Source organism: Anser cygnoides, chromosome 3, assembly GCF_040182565.1.
Source record: "Anser cygnoides isolate HZ-2024a breed goose chromosome 3, Taihu_goose_T2T_genome, whole genome shotgun sequence".
Lineage (NCBI taxonomy): Eukaryota > Metazoa > Chordata > Aves > Anseriformes > Anatidae > Anser > Anser cygnoides.
The window spans coordinates 107112400-107130073 of record NC_089875.1 but is presented as its reverse complement, the minus strand read 5'-3'; positions in this window follow the sequence as shown (position 1 = coordinate 107130073).

Genomic DNA, 17674 nt, shown 5'->3' with positions numbered 1-17674 from the left:
TGAAACAAGATGCCAATCAAATCACCGCCACCAAGATTTCAGGTGATTTTCACAGAATCACAGAATCATCTAGTTTGGAAGAGACCTCCAAGATCACCTAGTCCAACCTCTGACCTAACACTAACAAGTCCTCCACTAAACCATATCACTAAGCTCTACATCTAAACGTCTTTTAAAGACCTCCAGGGATGGTGACTCAACCCTGGGCAGCCCATTCCAATGCCTAACAACCCTTTCAGTAAAGAAGTTCTTCCTAATATCCAGCCTAAACCTCCCCTGGCGCAACTTTATCCAATTCCCCCCCCCCCCCCCCCCCAAAAAGAAGCACTCACACAACCCCAGAGAATTGGCAAGAGCTGTTTATTGCTGGGACATCTTGCAGGCAAGCCTGCGGGATGTCCATGGTGTTTGGTGGCTCCAAGCTAATGCTTGCGATGGAGCCTGAGCAACGAGTAGGCGGCTCACCGGGCACTCCTGTGATGCTGTTGGTGCTGTCGGATAGCAGAGCACAAAGACATGCCGCAGTAGTCCCAGGTCTGATCTGGCCGAGGTGGATCCACTTCCATCATTTCCTCCACATCTGGTGGATCCAGCTCCATGGGCTCCACGGCGCTGGGCAGAAGGCTAAGCCAGTCCTTGCCCAGGACTGCCCAAATGGGATGCCTTCCATCAGGAATGTTCTCAGGCCAGGGTGCCAAACCAAGGGGTTTTTCAGTTCCACGCGTAGGTCCCATGCCACTGTCGGCTTGATTTTCATACATGGGTCCAATGCTGCTGTCTGGTTTACGGCCATTACTGGGTCCCGCACTGTGCTCCAGACTATGGGCACACCTCTGCTCCCTGCTGCTGTCTGTCTGATGCTCCCACCTTCGCCCCACGTCACCGTTGCTCCTATGGTAAGGCCCAGGCCCCCTGTCTCTGGGTGTTTGAGGGGCTGGCCTGTTCCCTGCATCATTGCAGTGCCGATGGTACCGCCTGTGGGCCAGGCGCCAGAGATCCCTTGGGCACTGGTGTCTCTTGTGCCACCGGCGCTATCCCTCCACCCACGACACACCTCCTTCTGCTCAGGTGCATTCCTTCTTGGTGCTTCACCGGACAGCATGGCTGTCCTCGCACACCAAGGAGGCCTGCTGCTCGCCTTGCTCTCCTAGTCTCCTTCCTGCCGCACGAGCTGGCAGTCAGAGGGCCTAGATGCTCAGCGAGTGGTGGGCCAGCTGCGGGGGGGCCTGTTTTATAGGGCCCGGGGCAGTGGTGGCCACTGTGACCTCAGCAAGCCTCTGAGATGGAGCGGCCCACGCATGGCCAAAGGCGGCTGTGTTGGGAGCGGCCTGGAAGATGCCCTCACGTGGACAAGGAGGAGGGTTGGGGGGGCTGAGGGCCCCTTTTCTGGGGCTGGCTCCCCCGGGCCATTTGGCTTGCCAGAGAGAAAGGCTGCCCCTCGGCCACAGGGACTGCCCTGCACCTCCCATCCTGTGCCCTGGGTTTGTTTTTAACACTGGTTTTTAGGTAATTTCATTCTATTCTTTATGGAAAAGAATAGAAGCAAGGTGCATCTTCAGCCCTAATTCCCATGTGTGCTTTGTGCTCCAAGTGACGAATTTCTTCCTCATGTCACATCTAATCTAAATCTCCCCTCCACTGGTTGAAAGCCATTATTCCTGATTCCATGGCTACACTCCCTGATAGAGTCCCTCTCCAGCTTTCTTCTAGGCCACTTTTATGGGCAAGGTTAGGTAGCAGAAATGCAAGACCTAGCAAATTGCAGCCTTATCTACTTTGTTCCACACATTCCACATGACGTTTTCCAGCTCAGGCTCTAGCCTCTCATCAGTGTAACACAGAATCATTAAGGTTGGAAAAGACCTTCAAGACCATCTGGTCCAACCATCACCCTGCTACCAATGTCACCCACTAAACCCTGTCCCCGAGCACCACGTCCAACCTTTCCTTGAACACCCCCAGGGACAGTGACGCCACCACCTCCCTGGGCAACCCGTTCCAATGCCTGACTGCTCTTTCTGAGAAGAAATGCCTCCTCTACTTGTTTTAATTGCTGCAGAGCAGTGCTTACACTGAGTCAAAGACTTTTCAGCTTCTCACACTGCCCTGCCGGCGCGGAGGCTGGAAGGAGCAATCCCTGACTTACAGCAATCTCCTGGGGAACAACTCAGAAGGAAGGAGAGCCTTCCAGAGCTGTGGGCTGCTCCCAAAACTGCCCGTGGGATGAGGAGTACCTCTTAATTCAAGAACTTAATGGCCAGAGGTTGGCATGTTTGCAAGACTGGGCCTATTGGGTGAACCTGGATTATGTGGGGTTCTTCTTTTAATGTCCTATGCTCATTAAGTCTATCTAATTATCCTTGGCTGATCTGGCGTGGTCCTTCACCAACTGCACTGCCATAGCTGCTTTGGCATCCCACCTCTCGTCTGATTTTCTTTCTGCTTTTCATTTCGTTTCCACAGTGGGGAGAGAGGAACAAAGAGGGATTAAATTAGACTCATCTGGATCACTCCAGCTCTGCTGAATCTGAAAATACCGTGTGAAATTCCTTCTGCTGGCTGGTGCTTAATCACCAAGGGATTAGATGGAAACAAAAGTAGTTGAGATGTGTGGCACACTGCTATTCCTTAAATATCTGCCATAATAACATGAGCTTTAGTGGCAGTATGAAGGCTATTGCTAATCTTGAATTATTACCTGCCTTCCTGGGGCTTGGCGTGATTGACTCTGGGGAGACATTAAAGCAATATTTACCTTTTTTGAGCAGTTCATCAGCCTGACCTGGAGCACCGTGTGCTGCCGGGGATTCCAGTTCCTGTTACCTCTACCAAAAAAAAAACACCAGAGGAAACTGCTGGCAAGGATTAAAGGCTCACGCTGTTCCTCCCCTCTTGATCTCCTGACACTTGTGATGGTTGTGGGGACCCAAGGCTCCCTCCTTGAAGGCAGCCGATTGCTCCAGCTGCTTTCAGGATGGATTGGAGCGTCTAGAGCACAGAGTTGCCTCTGATGCAGACACTGAGAGCAAAAGTAAGCCTTTGGGGTCTGAACTGGGGCCACATTCAGCCTGGGAGAGCCTGGTCCTCCCCCCTGCGCTGCCCTCTTGGATGCAGGAGACTGCAGGAAGTCCCGCTGGTGGGGCTGTGGGCAGGACAGCTTCACTGGAGCTTCACCAGATTATTTTTTCATCCCATTTCTCTCTTGCTTTCACCGAGGAATCACGTTAGAGAAGTTTATAGGAAAGTAGAAACGAGGGAACCGCAGCCATTGGTACTGCGCTGTGATAAAGCCAAGCTGGATGGCAGGTGGTTGGGGAAATGTGGAGGCAAATGGTTTATCACAACTATTTTCTGTGATAAGTCTGGTTTTCCAGTAATGAAAGCCTGGACGCCCATCTATAAAGCCTCTCGATTTTTGCTATCAGCTGCTGGGGCTCAAATCTGTGCCTGCATCAGCCTAACCCTCCTTTGAGCTCCTTTCCTTTGCGCTCCCAGCTAGGACTTATCGTGCAAACAAACGTGCTTGGGAAATGCCAGCTGCACACCTTGCTCTCACCCACAGCATGGGCAGGAGCATCGCTCCGACTGGCAGAGCCAGTATTTAATGTACTACCAAAGCAAACAGAAAGGGGTTTACTAGTCCTTCGGATCCCAGAAACCGGAGGTGGAAAGCAGCAGGTAGGTTTTTACGGCGTGCTTCCCTGCTGAAGCAGGCTTGTTCCCCGCACTATCTTCTACTGCATTTTCCTGCCCTGTTTTAAATGACCTTGGAGGGTGGGGAGAGATGGGAAGGTGGAATCTACCCATACCCTAGAGAGCCTGTGTCTGGTTTGAATAATGTAACATGGAGCAAGTGGAAATTCAGAGAACGTAGTTACAACACAGTATTTAATGCTGTTTTTGCATGCTTTTTCGTCTGCAACCTGCTTGCTATGCCTGCTGTGCCAGTAACATCAGATAGACGTTAAAAAAAAAAAAAAAAGAGAAAAAGTTAACAAAAATGGTGGCAATACTCCATGATTGCTCTTCTTTCTCTTAGCAGGAGATTGTCTTGGGTGCTTTCTTCCCCTCTGAGGAAAAATGAATAGTGAGAGCTGTGATGATTGGCAGCAAGGCTAGGAACAGCAGATGTGAGCCTGCACAGCTGGACAAAGACAAAAATGCACTTTGCTACCTACCTTTGTATTAAGGTTGCCCCAGGGATACCACAGTGCCTACGTGTGACTTCGCATATGAACAGCAAAAACATCGGGTACATTTACATATATAGGAACACTTGGTGTCCTTTTCAAAGTCAGAGAGAGCAATGATTAAACAACATAAAGGAAATTTGGCTGCCTGGTTTTACTCTCAAATAATAGAATGACTGACTGAAGAAATACAGAAAAAAAATAGGACTGGCAGAGGTGAAGAATTTATGAATTAAAACAGCACATTTTCATTTCATTTACTGTCGTCTACCAGTTTATTACATGGGAATCTAAAAGGGACTTGATTTTGCCTCCAAGGCTGCAGTTGCTATGCTAGACACTAAAGTTAGATATTTTAGATAAGATTTTAATATTAAATCTTCTTGCACAGAAAGGGAAAAGCCTTGCTAAATAGGGAAAATTAAAAAGCCTCATTTCTCTCCATGGTGCTTCACTGTAGTTTTGTACTGCAGTGCTTGGCCACACTGGGATGTACCAGCAAACAAAGCATGGGGTGGTGGGATGTGGGTGGGTGTGTATGGGGGTGGTGGTGTTTTAACTATAACTACTGAAAATAATCATAATTTCCTCTCCTCCATCACCTGCATGTGCTTATTTCCAGCTGCAGCTATCCAGAGCCTGGTTATCCCATGGGCCCATGCGCAAGGGTTCCTGTATCAGCACAGGAGCACCAGAACATCCATCAGATGTAATCCATGAGATGCAATCCATGAGATGTAACAGAATCGACTCGGTGTTTGTGGTCCAAAACATCAGACCTTTGCTGAGAGAGGTGGGATGGATTAAGCAAAGTCGAGTGTTTCCACACTGCAGAAAATATCTTACTTGTTTCTATTCTGAACCACAAAAGGGAAATGAACAAAACCAGAAATTAAGCATGAAAAATACCGGTGTGTTTAAATGAAAATAAATGTTTTAGCCTGGCATTACAAAAGCTTTAAAAAGCAAAAGAGAACATAACGCTTTGGTTCAATCAGGGCAATAAATAATAATATAGCAAAACCAATGTTTCCCCACTGCAACTTTCAGTTTTCCTGAGATCACTTTTTCTTCCTGTGGCTGAACAAGAAGAGAAGAAGGAAACCCGGCAGGGCTTTCTGGGATGTTTGAGCCAACAAGATGCTATTTTAGTGCTGTGCCATGCTGCGTGCTCCGGGATGCTGTCCAGAGCCAGCACGGCGGCGTCATGATGCTGGGGCTGCAGCCCTCGTCCAGCGCTCGCAGAGAGCTGCTGGATTTGGAAACCTTCCTGCCAGCTGCACAAATCCACCCTGAAATCAGAGGGTCCCGGCATCATTTCTCATGGGGTCAGGGTCTCCTGATTTGTATCCAAAGGCAAAACCATGTGGATCATTCAGTGCAAGGTAGAGGAAGCCAGGTTAATTTTGGCATAGGCAATGGAGTGCTCTTGTATTGCTCCTGTTGGTAATTAAGAGAAAGCAAATCACAGGGGAGGACAATAAAAGTATTAATTAACAACTTTTTAAATAAGAAGAAAGTAATTTTTATTAAAAAGGAGGTTTATGCCTGGAGAAAATACTTTAATAGGGTAATCACATTGTTGGACATTTGAGAAATGCACGCTAATAATTAAATGGGGGTATTGACTGCACATTCAGATAATCACCAGTTCCCCCATGCTATTGCATGGACATCCCAGTTCTGCAGTCCCGAGCCTTGATTTAAAGCACTGAAAAATATGCTTTATTTCAAGCATGCAGACAGCCACATTTCACTCGCTGGCCTCAGCTTGAAAAACATCCGTGTGCATTTACCATCTGCTGGAGAGCAGATGTGCGGTCCTGCAAGGCCGTGGCAAGCTGTGGGATGTAGTAGAGGCTCTGGGGAAGCCTCTGGGGTTGGCTGTGATGGGGAGCGATGTAGGGTCAGTGCCCTCTCTGCCTGCCCGTGCAAATGCTGCTCCATTTTTCTTATGATCACAGGAGCAGGCGCCCTGTTCGTATCAAGTGATATCCAGGCAAGTTGGAAAAGTCTGGTTGCTGCTCCCACGCTGGGGTATCCGAACCACATTAGCTCTGATCGACTTTCAGAGACATCTTTTCTGCTCCTTCATGCTGGCAGATTAAGAAGTAAAACCCTTTTTACTGGATGAGCTCCTAAAAAGCACTGGACGGGGACACCTTTTGCATAGAGCAGTGGCATTGCTGCGCTGCCTAATTAATATGGTTTGGCCTCAGCCGTGCAAAGAGCGCACGTCTGCCCTTGCAGCTGTGACCTCCCACCAGCGGCACAAACAAACGCCGCTTCGCTTTGGGCTCCTGTTGGGAACTGCCAGCCCCTAACGGCGTGCAAGGCTCGGTTTTCGGTAGAAGGTAAATAGTAACCAAGCTGCGCCGGCTGGGAGAGAATAAACCAAAGCAAAACACTGGATCTAGGTGGGGGATCTGGTTTCTGAAATTGCACGGAGCCAAACCGGCAGGGCCTGAACCAGTGACATGCTGCTGCTTCCTCTGACTCATAACTGGGTTTTCGGAGAGGTTTTCAGGGAAATTTCTTCAGCAATTCCTGTGTTGTTGCCTGACTCATAGCGAAACACCGAAGTCATTATTAAAGTGAAATTGTAGCAAAAGAGGCTGTGAATGGTTGGTATTTACCCATTTAAACACACTATAAGCCATATTGCACCATGCAGCACCCTTTACCCAATATTTAAATACTATTTGTTTACAATGGCTAACAAAAATTCTGTCATACGAGGAACATGGGATGTTAAACAACAGGTTTGTAACGGAAGGTTAACCTGTTCATTGGAAGGTTCACCAAGGCATGGGGGAGAGGACTGGGGCTCTGCTGAAGCCTCCACCCCCGAGGAAAGACCCCAAACCTACAGGATTTGCTTTGCGACTCGCTGACAATGGTGACGTGTGGGCATCCGTCGCCCTCCCCCTGCAACAGCTCCTTTGCTTTTTGAATTAAAACCCAAACCATTGCTGCGGAAGAAGGGACTGAAAAAAAAAAAAAAGAACCCCTCAAGTCTGGGAGCTCATATTTGCCTTCTCACCAGCTCTGCAGATACTTAATTTGAACGTTGCTTCATCTCCTGTCTCCCTCATGTATCATCGCTAATTAAAGTACACACTCCCTGCACTTACCCGAGCGAGGATTTGGGAGGCAGGAGAGGCTCAGCCTCATTTGCCGCTGCTGGATTGCCTCTGCAGAGCCAACCACAAGGGCAGCAGGGTGCTGCTCAGAGCCCCCAGCCACCCAAATGACACTGCTGACTTCTCCCTAGCTCCTTCAGCCTCCCCTCTGCATCCCTGCTCCGCTTTGTTCCCATCCCTGGGACGTTAAATCATGTGAATACAGCCCACAGCAGGCTCAGAGACCATCAGTGCCTCCCAAAGATTCAGGGAGATGCCTTCCGAGAAGAAAACACCAAAAGCAGTGGGTTGGACATTTGGACAAAGCCATTCCCTTGTCCCAGCCTCAAGTGTCCAAAAACGCCTGGGCAGAGTGCTGCTGAGAACTTCCACGGCTCTGAATAATTAACTCCCAGAGCTATAAAAAGCTACGAGGGAATGGAATTTAGAAAAATCTAGTTTTAGGATAATTATAGCACAAATCGGGAGAACACTTGGACCCAAGACAGATGTATTAGTAGGACAGCTGAGCGCAGTGGGTCAAATTCATGCTCGGCAGCACTGCAGAGCCTTCTGCAGAGCTCCTCCGAGACAGACTCAGCCTGGGGAGCCAAAGCAGCCCAAGCAAAAGCACCAGCCAAAGCAGCACTTGGATAGACGAAGTGAGTAGAAATCTAAAATACCACTTCTTAATATAGAAAACATTGAAACGAGGGAAATTATTTCAGGTTAGCAGTCATGCCCCAGGTGTAAATGGGGAGCAATATTTTCCAAAATATTTTGCTATGACACTGCTTTAAGCACCCCTGCCCCCCATCCTGTATTACCACACCTACTGTGTTACAACTGGCCCTATAAAATCCCAGTTTGTTTGCAGACCTTGTCACTTCGGGGCTCTCCGAACTCCAGGTGCCGGGACTCACATGTTGCTGGAGAAAGCAGACCTTCGCTTTTCATAGCGGTTATGTTTCTGGTCCGTATTTCGCATGGGAAGTTTGAAAACATTAACACCGAGCACTGAGTCACCAGCAAGCAAATGCACATTTTCTTCCAGATTTCCTGTTTTTAAGCAAGTCATTGCTTTGTAGTGTCCAGTTCGAGGTGCTGGGTCCTTTACCTCCCGGTCAAAGGCACGTGCTGAGTGGCAGAAAGGCATGCCTGACCCTGAAGAGCATCCAGATGGTGCAAAAAACCCCATTACAGGGGAGCACTGGTGCTCCCCTGAAGCTTACAGCCTCATGCAATAAATCCAGCCAATTAAGGAAGGACTTGATGTGCCAGTTCATGCTCCCTAAAGTGTTTCCTGAGTACACAGCTCGTGCTACACAACAAACACAGGTAACTGGGCATTTCTGGCAGAGACAGAGATGTGATCATCCCACTGCACTTGTCAGGCTGCACCTGGAGTGCTGCGCCCAGTTCTGGTCCCACGGTTCAAAAAGGCGTGGATAGATCGGAGAGGGTCCAAAGGATGCCATGAAGATGACCAGAGGGCTGGAGAACCATGAATAAAGATTGAAGGAGTTAGGTATTTTCACCCAGGAGAAGAGAAGGCTCAAGGAGACCTCATCACAGTATTCCAGTTCTTACAGAGCAGCTACAAACAGGACGGAGGCTCCCTCTTCTCAAGGGGAGAAGACAAAGGACGATGGGTACAACCTGCATCAGGAGAGGTTTCATCTTGATATAAGAAAGACATTTTTAACAGTGAGAACACTCACTCACCAGAATAACATCCCCAATGGGATGTGGCAGAATCCCCTTCACTGGAGGTTTTCAGGATGCGACTGGACAGGGTGCAAGGCAATCTCACCCGGGCTCTCTTTTCCCATGAAAGCTTGGACCTGATGGCCTTTCCAGGTCCCTTCCAACTTGGGCTGTCGTATGGTTCTGGGATTCTCTGAGTTACATCTAGAAAAAGACCATTACCTTCCTGCCTGGCTGCTGGCTGATCTGCAGGTTGTTTTTAGGTTGCATGGGTTCACAAGGCGAGAAGACTTTGAGGCAAATGGGAATCACCTGTGTTAATTAAAGATCCCACAACGGTTTTATGATGGCCAGCATTCATTAACCCTCGTGTCCTGCGTTAGCCCACATTTCCATGACCTTTCTGTTACAGCATTATTCATCCCCATATGAAGTTATTGGGCACAGTCACAGCAAGTGCTAAACAAGTGCTGTTTCCATAGTGGTGAGCAACGACCTCCTATATACCTTGTTTATTAAGAGCACAGGCATCCTCCAAGATAAAGGGCTCTCCTCTAAGCTCATGTCACTCCTCGAACTTAAAAAGTGCTTAAGAGAAGGCACGTGGTGCGAGCAGCTATTGTCTCCATCACCTCCAAGCGCGGCAGCCATTTGTCACAACACACCGCAACCAAAGGGAGGAAGCAAGGATTGGGGTGCCAGCCAGAAACGCATCCTGCTCTGCCCCATTAGGGCCAGTTGAAAAGAAGAGCATGTGGTCAGGGTACAGATGGGTACAGATGGTGAAGATGGAGCCTATCCTTACTACCTTATAGGCGACACCAAGCAAGTGGGAGCACAGGGGAGGGCTCAATGACAACCAAAAGCAATACTGCCAAGTTGGGAAAAAGGCCTGGAGAAAAGGGAGAAGCTCTGTGAAGATGCATGCGAGGTAGACAGGGACGAGCAGCTGTGCAAACACAGACTGGGTTCAGCTGCAGCAGCTCTGCCAAAAAAAAAAAAAAGGTCTGAGAGGGCGGCTGTGGATCGCACACGGAGCATGAATCAACAGTGTCACTGTTGCTGTGGAAATGCCAGATGTTTCAGGGCAGATAAAGGAGGAGCAAGAGCCTATAAAACATGAAATTACCCTTCCACACCAGTCAGGGTGTTGCACCAGGGCTCATGGAGAGGCATTTGCACTGCGCCTGGCTGCAGGATGGGAGCAGGGGCTGGCAGCCTCAGGATGCAAAACCTGGAGGGAAACATCATCCTCCAGCTGTGTAACGTGTTGTCTTAAGTGGAGGGGAATGCCTGTGGTGTGCGGGGAAAAAATATCGGCAGGTAAGGGCAGAAAACGGCCAGACTGGGCGGCTGGGGGGGATTGAAATTTCCATCACGCTACCAACAGGTCAGACAAGTGGTGGTTAGAGATGATAAAGCGGCACAACCTGCCTTCAGGCTGGAGAAAAGATTAAATGAGCCCCTGCGAATCTTTCCAGCCTTGTTTTTTTCTATGATTTATCAGAGGATTCACAGCTAGAGTTTCCCACATTTAGGGTTTAAAACGCAGCTCAGCTGGCCAGCCCCGCAGTGAAGATGCTGGGAGAAAACGGAGACACTCCTGCCTACACCAGGGGACACCCAGGTGGAGCAAAACCCACACCAAGTCCCCAGCACGCTGTGCTCCAGTCTCCTCGGGAGCTGAGAAGGCATCACACATAAAATATCAGCAAAAAATTACAGACAGGTCAAAATCAGAGTAGTATTTCGGTTCAGCTTTGTTGTTGTGCATCTAGGTTTCTTCATCTAGGTTTTCTTTTCACACAGGTGCACAAGAGGATGAGGGACAGAGGTCACAGATGCAGCAAAGGAAATTCTGAATAGAAACTAGGGAAATATTTCCATCACAAGGGTCAAGCACTAGAAAATGTTGCCAAGAGAATCTGCGGTATCTCCATCCTGGGGTTTCAAACCTTACTGGCACTGACCCCGGGCAACCTCTCCTAGCTTTGAGGTCAGCTGTACTGGGATCAGGGGTGGCTCTAAAACCCCAGAGGACCTTTCCACAATGAAAACAGAGGTAAAACAAGAGTTTCCCAAGCAACACAAGAATTTCCCATACTTCTTAATGCCTAAAACACACTTTCCTTTGAAAGAGTGTGCAACAGTTGGCATTTGTCCCCAGGCTGCCCCAGTCCTACCCAGTGCCCCCAGGCAGCCAGCCCAGGGCTTGCTGCTGAGTCTATTGCACACCACATCCTTGGCTCATCTCTGCTGCTAAGCTCCAGGCTGCTCGATAAGGACAAACATCTCATTTACCTGCCTTGTTTCATTACAGTGGAATGCAAATAGGGTACATATACTGATATGGTCTTAGGAAAAAGAAAAAAAAAAAAAGATAAATGAACATCCTTTCTTTCATTGCTGTCCCTCTGCAGCGTGGGAGAGGACAATTTATGCTAATTCCTCTCCCATTCTCATAGTGTTTATTGATTTTTCAGGGCCTTAGTAAATCCACCGAATGGCAGCCAGAGAAGACACACCACAGCAGTAGTGGGTGTCATCAGCACGGCCCCAAAAAGCACCTTACAAAGACTGCAAGACATTATCCCTACCTGAACAAAAAGGGGGAAAACATCAAGACTAGTGTCTTACTCAAATCACAGAGAGTGCCTTAAAGCCCTGAACACACCCAGCCTCGCAAGCCTTCCCCATGTTTTAACGCAGGCATTGCTCACATCTGCACCAGGCCATTTTTCCTTCTCTCTGCCTGCTGAATGCCCGGCAGTGGCAGGGCAGAAACCATTTTGACACTCAGAGCCAGGGTGATGTGGCAAAACAGGGCTATTAGACGATGACTGTCTTGTAACTGAGCCAAGTTAGCACAACTCCGGGAGCCCTACGCTGATGCAACCATGACAGCATGTGCAAGGAGACTCTCCTGCTTCCTTACAACACTTTTCTGCCTATTAGCTAGAAAATAAATTGGTAGGAGTGTCCTGTTTCTTTGCATGGAGGTCAGATACCCAGAGCCAAGATAATGTTTAAAAACAGCACGGAAATTTCTTGGTTAAAACATTTCAAACCCGAACGTACCTTAAGATCCATGGTTATAAAGGGATAGGCAGGGCTGATGGGGCTGTCATCGCCTCCGTGGTGTGGCTCTCTGATAAGCGGGGTGCTTTGTCGGAGGTGGTGCCCAAAGAGCCTTTCCGGGTGCTCGCACAGGGAAAGGATAGACGAGGCAATCGATCCACTTGAATTTAAAAAGACAGATTTATGAAGAATAATTGCCTTCTAACTTGGCAGAGAATGTGTGCTGCCTTCAAGGGATTCACAGCTGTGTCCTGTTCTGGTGGAGTTAACCGGGCTTAGAAAAAAACATTTGATCTATTCTTCCTTCCTTAATTCAACAGAGCTGAGAGTCTCCCAGGATATTTCTATTAGGATTGCAGCAGGCTTTCCTTTTCGATGTGTTGGCAGAGGATATCTGTCACACTGATGGAATTTTCTACATGGGAAGTATCACCAGCACTTACAGTAGACAGCAGCATATACATCACCCCAACGGCTGACTGTGTGTGTTGTAGGGGCAGCGAGATGGGATGCCTTTCCCTCCGACTACAAATGCAGGTTGCCTTGAGCAACGTGAATTTCACAGCCGGATTTCCATGTTTTGCACCATTTCTGTGCTAGACTGACAGTGCTGGCATTTAGCTTCATTAAAAACTAAGCCACAATTAAGCGCAAAACAAATAGATTGAGTTGCAGAACCACTCGTGTTTGTAGCAAGCTTCCCAACTTCATCCATCATTTCCTGCAGCTCTGTGCACAGATGCCTGGCTCTCACCTTTTAAAAAGATGGATTTATTTATTTTTTTTAAGTTCATATTTGCACAGCATTTGAGCACAGCTGGAAACTCCTGGTATAACCTTCCTCCCAGGAGGAGGAGGAGACAAAACATCCCACAGGAGCTCCTGAGTGGTGACCTGAGAATTAAACGAGATAAAAAAATAATGAACTTAAAAGAAGAGGAAAACCAAATTCAGCTTCAAGCTCCTGCTTTTGTTTTTAATTGTGGGTACAGAGTGCTACTGTAATGGGCACATATGATGTTGGCAGCATCAGCACTGGATCCAGCCTTTATAGAAATATGATGCAGCCACCGCTGGAATCGGTTTGCAGACCCTCTCAGACACCACCAGCCGGCACCGACTCACTCTGAAGCTCGTAATTTATCTTTTGTTACATATACAAAGAACTTGAGTAGAGTTATAGAGTCATATTTCCAAGGTAAATCATTAGCACTGACTGAAAAGGCTGTCCCATTAAAAATGTGTTTCCAGGAAATTTTATGCACGCAGCTGAAGCTCCCCATGTGTGCTAAGCACATCCTTTCTCTGCTGAAAGTGTCTCAAGGCTAACTTCTATTATGTGGACTTTTGTAAAGCTAGAAAAAGCCTTCTGTGATGCATGCAATGCTTGATAGGTTCTGTTTGATGTAGAGGAACCCAAACATTACTCAGGTCCATGGACCAGGGTAGGGGCCTACCCTTCCCTTTGGTGAATCAAGGCTGCAGGCGACTGGACCACAGACCTGTCCCTCATTTTGGACTCAAAGTGTGGATGAAGCAGCCCTCAAAATGAAATGTATGCTAATATATTACTTACATTATATTGTTAAATGATATATTTCTGCTAAATTCAATATTTGAGAGTTTTTAAGTCTATCCTGCTTTAAAAGTAAGACTCTGAAACACTTTTTCATGTTGATATGGTGGTCAAAAAAGCCATTTAAACCATCTCTCTGCCAGAAAAGCAATGCCCCAGAGGAGTACTTTTTCAGCCTTGTTTTAAATATCCCCACATTTCCCTGAGAAGCCATCCAAAGGTCTGTTTCATGACCTGCATAGAGAGTTTCTCCTAGCACTTACAGTATATGCATGTGTTAAAAGTGTGCAGAAGTCAAAAAAAGGCTTCAGAAAAATTTTCCAAATGATTAAATTCAATTATTTGAGTTTACTCTTGCAAATCCGTTACTATTTTCTAGCAGCTCTACAGACTTGACAACCGTGGTACCATTGGCACGGCAGCCCATCACGGTGGTCGAACTCGGGGCACAGAGGCAGGTCCCCCATAGGTATCAGTGTCATGGCAGCACTCAGACAGCTCTGAGAGCCACATCCCCTTGTGCTGCTCCTCAGGGGCTCTGCCCAGGCTGCCGGGTGCTCTCACAGCCCCCACACCCCATGAGGGTGCACCCTTGGGCTCTCCGCAAGGCAAGACATCCCAAGACCGCTAAGCTCACATTGGAAACGCATTCCTCTTGCTAACGTTACAAAGCAACAAATGTGTCGCAGAGGCACCAGGCTGCTTCTTCAAAACAAGCCCACATCAGTCATTCACAACGGCAGTGCTGTTGCTCACAGCTCCCCGGCTCTGAATGGGAGCACAAAGCACCCCCCGCACCCCGTCCTCCTCCCTTCGTGACTCAGCGGCAGCCCCTGCCTCTTCCCCAGCCTTCCCCTCTCGGCGAAGGTTTTCACACCCGGCCCGTGCTCAAGCTGTGGGGCTGATGCTTCTCTGTGAGCTGTGCCCCTCGGCTACCCACTAATTTATCGTCTGCTGGGTCCTAGGCTTTTCACCGAGCAGAGTCAGTGTGGGGATGCAAACGCTGACAACCCTTTGCAGCCCTTTCTTTGAGACCCAAGTTGTCTCTCCTCTCTGTCATAAGCCCTTAACCTAGACAGCAAGTAAGTGGAAGGGTTCACCACAGGATGGCAAATGGACTCCTTCAGACTGGGCTTTGAACCGTGCAGAGCTCTCCATTTTCTGTAGCTGGTGTTGATGCAGAAGTTATTAAGTTCAATATCTCCTCCCTCCTGCACCTTTCTCTCGTGAAGTATCACGCATGCTGCGGTGTGATGTGCTCTGCCAATCTGTCCCAGTTGCGATGATGAAGCTTGGCAAAGCAATTCAGTCCTTGGCTGGTATTATATAAGATATTAGAGTGCTCTTAAACACGCCTGCCAGCAATTCGATGGTGTTGCTTAAACACTGTCACTGGAGACTTGTCTGCCTAATGCTGCAGCCATGTTTCTCCAAGGTGGCCTTGTCCAGCAGCAGTGACCGAGGAGGCTTTCCTATGAAATGTCTCAAAGCTTTTCTGCTTCCCTCTGAGGTACTGGCCTATTGTTACATGCATTTATGGGGCACCCCAGGTGCCTTTCATTAGTTCTTACCCAAACTGGACTCTTTTGATCCGTGGATCCCCTCAAATTAACCTGGTGGAGCAGTTACAGCAGACTCTCACCTTGCAGGAAGATATTCACGTTTTGCTTGTTATTTCCAGTCCATTTGTTGAGGAGGATGCTAAGAAACCCCTTCGCCCTGAACTGGATCTTGGAAGGTCATATGCCCCAATGGTTACAGACTTACCTGCCTGCCCACCACCTTCTCATGGCTCAAGTCCCAGGTCTTCCCTGTGTTTTTTCTCTGCCCTTGTTCCTACCAGCCAGATCACCCCTGTCTATCTTTACATCTGTTCCCCACTCACTAGTCTGCCTCGTCTTTGTCTGCTCTTCACAGCTCTTCTTCATGCAGCCATATGCTTCTGCTGCAAGCATAGCATTTCTTTGCTCTTGGCTTCAGTGCTCAGTTACAGAGGAAGAACTCCCGAGATTAAACTGGGCTGGAGCCTTGGGTTTGGAGATGAAATCATCCAAGAACTTACCCACTCCACCAGATATCTAAAGGGTACATGAAGCAGTGTGTTTTTCAGAGGTTTGTATCTTTGCCAGACTTAGGTGAGAGGGAAAACTGATAACTGATCCAGTATTGAATCAGATCCTCCTTCTGAGCTTCAATTCCTGCTCAGAAATGAGGCACTGCAGTTTGGGCACAAGAGCTCCAAGAATTCTGACTTAAGGAAATTAAACTTGTTTGTGTCAGACTTTTTCCAAATTTGCTAGATCAGATTTGCTGAAACTTGCAAATCAACCAGCTCTGAGAATAGGCAATGTAATACGTAATCCACTTGGATCCAATCTCCTTTGACAAGGCACAGGCAGCTGAAAGCCAAACTTGAGAATGGAAATTATTGAGTAACTCTAAGCCTACATGGCTGCGGTACTTCAAATGTCCTTCTCTTTTAAGAATCTGGAGGCACAGAGAAAATGGAAACCTTGATGAAACACAGGTTATCTCTAATAGATTTCATATTTGGTAACATAAAAATAAAGACTATACGAGCTTTATCTACATTAAGAGCCAGAAAAATGTCAAGTTTTGTTGCCAGTGAACATTTAGAGTGCCTCCTAAATCCTCAGTTCAAACTTCTGAAAGACAAAAAATGCAAGATTGAGTTACAAGATGAAAGAACGCCATTCATGACTGTACATTATAACTCAGGAATCCCTTTCTCTATTACCCCAAAAGTAGGTCTCTATGTTACCCTGAACCAGGCTTCAGAACATGACATTTCCAAGTAATTTGGGCCTGTCAAAGGTTTTAGTTTACTCTTAATTAGAAAGGGGTTCTCACCTCAAAACAAAGCTGACATTTGCTCTCATTTGCTCACGGCAATTACGTGTTTACCTAGCACTCAACGCAGCAGAGCCCCAAGCTTTGCCCTTTGAGAGTTACAGCATTACGAATCAACAGCATCACGTCTCTATTACCAGCACAGCTTTCCCACCAGCCATTCTTCTACCTCCACACCTCCTCTTTCCCACATGCAGACATAGATATTCACCTCTGAACAAGGGGAGCATCTGCGGATCCTTTTTGGAGGAGCCTCTGGCACTAGTTCATCTGGCCTTGGGGATCTGTTCTCCCTACGGTAAGGGAGGAAAAAATGGTACCTCTGGTTTGGGGGTGTTTTAGGTCTTCACGTGAACCTTTCTCCTTGCAGATATCAAGCTACCAGATCAACCCCACATGCATGTTCTCAAGTTGACTCTGAACCTATCTAGACAAGCCAGCTGCCAAACAAGACTTCTTCATCACACCATCCTCATCCCCAGCCACACACCCTTTCTACGGTTGCTGTCACAGGCCCGGTGAAGGACTGGATATTTCCTCTTCCAGACCTTTACGGAGATAGAAACCTTGCACAGAGTGACTGTAATAACTATTCTTCATATTGTCCAGATCTTCCACTGCACAAAATGTTAACACATGGAGCTGAATAGCACCATTAGTCATTTACCAGAAAGAATGACACAAACTTCAAGAAGAAAATAGAGCTACTCTCCTCAATAACTCAGAAGAAGCTATGCTCTTTCAAGACTCCATAAATATGTCTTTACCCATTATGTAAAATTAATTTCCGTATCAGACTGAACTAAAGAATTATTAGGAATATCAGAACAAGATGAAAGGTTGCTTAAAATGGTCTGTGTTACTGATTGTATCAGTTACTACTTACAGCTTTAAAAAAGTCAATGCCATCTAATAGCATCCATATTTTATCTGTTGAGAAATCTAATACTCTCAGAAAAGAAGCAATATCAGACTGCATGGTCAGTCTTATTTGGTAGAGAAAATAGAATTCTAAGAAATTTAATCTTGAACAATAAGAGAGAAAATAGTGAAACCCTGCTGATATGTTGCATATGCACGTGGAAGGGGAGAAGAAATTAAATTATTGTGATGAATAAGGAAAACATCTT